We start from the raw sequence: 1,555 nt of genomic DNA, 5'->3' as shown, positions 1-1,555 counted from the left end.
AAAAAAACATATGTTACTTTTTTGAAGCACCTTGTATATTCTATAATAATTTTAAAATGTGTATCTTAACCTTCCCTATAACTTTTATATTTAACATTTTTTAAACCTCGAAAGAAATGAGATAATGAATGGTCTTTACTCAATCGTTGACTCCCCCTGTACATATATAATGTGTAAATTTAATTTTATTGAATATATCAATTAGGGTGGTTGTTAAAAATTAATTCTTTTCCGGCGTCCCAAAAAATCCTTCCTTTTGACAAAAAACTACGGGGATTTTTTTTTTAACAAAATGAACACGTGCCGACGGCCAATTGAAGTTTGATTTGAAGTGGCAATTTCACTGAATTGCTGAAAAAATATATACCGACGTAATATCTTCACTACTTTTGGCTAATTAGTTATGTTACATGATCAATTTGACAAGAGCGAATAAGAAGCAGGTTGGAAACAAAATTCACAACGACTCCGTGGCGCAACGGTAGCGCGTCTGACTCCAGATCAGAAGGTTGCGTGTTCAAATCACGTCGGGGTCAAAAACTTTTTTATTTTTTTTATTTTAAGAATGAAAACCCCTAATCATATTTTTTATATATTTTTGTACCTATTATGCAAACATCAATTCTAAATAGGTAAACTTGCAATAATAGTAATTCCTGAACTATATAACTTTATTAACAACAGCTTGGGACAAATTAATTAGTCTTCCAAGTGAAGGTGGTGCGGATTAAGGACCGGATATCCGGCCGACGACGTTTCTACGGCCATCTTGACACCCGCACGTAAAGGCAAACTTTACGACATCCTCATAATCCCGGTGTTTGTGTCGGGAATCACCCACTAACCACCCCATAGTCACCTAGTTCATCCCCAACGGTCTTAACCCTTTATTCGTGCTCCTAGATCTTTAAGGGGGTTGTTATATTTACAGGGTTGGGTAGGTAGTAAATACATAATTTATTACGCAATTTATTACTGTAATAAATAAGTTTTTATTAAAATACTTAAAATATCTAATGTCTTCAGGGTGCTACAAATTCGACGTATATTATTGGTATCTCGGAAACTGTAATAGATACGAAGATGGTTAAATTGGGGCAAAGTTGCGCCTTGGGATGTTCACCAAGATGCCATGAAAAAAGTTTTAAAAATTTCAAGGATCGCAGAGTTTTTTGGAAAAAACGAAATTTTTTGAAAATCAATTTTATTTTTTCCTGTCGTTACTTTTTAGAAAATCAAAAAACTAATTGCACATTTTCATAGCCACTTTATTAGGGCTATCCGATAGTATTTTTAGATTTTCACATTAGCTTATAATTTGTGAGATACAGAGGACAATTTAATTTTTTTAAATACGAACCTGCATTTTTTATTTCAGATTTTGAAAGAACTGGGTCTCCTGAGTACAACGATATGCCACATTTAATGTTTTTTTTTGTTTCGGATATATTCATCGCAACAATATTGATCAGCCCTAATTATTTAACATTGAGTAAGGAAAATCGAGCCAATTGGAAGATTCAAATAAATTATATCCAGGTCATCAAGCTAAAGA

The 1,555-nt window shown here is 33.0% G+C and overlaps 1 non-coding gene across 1 annotated transcript; it reads left to right on the top strand.

The window, feature by feature from the left end:
- The first annotated feature begins 464 nt into the window (after positions 1 to 464).
- Positions 465 to 536, top strand: Trnaw-cca. The gene has a single exon. It is a non-coding gene; the product is annotated as a tRNA-Trp (tRNA).
- The last annotated feature ends 1,019 nt before the right edge of the window (positions 537 to 1,555 follow it).

The sequence above is a fragment of the Sitophilus oryzae genome, unplaced genomic scaffold, assembly GCF_002938485.1.
Source record: "Sitophilus oryzae breed Bouriz unplaced genomic scaffold, Soryzae_2.0 scaffold_466_pilon_pilon, whole genome shotgun sequence".
Taxonomy (NCBI): Eukaryota; Metazoa; Arthropoda; class Insecta; order Coleoptera; family Curculionidae; genus Sitophilus; species Sitophilus oryzae.
Note: the sequence above shows the minus strand (reverse complement) of the source record. Positions and strands in the feature narration are given on the sequence as shown.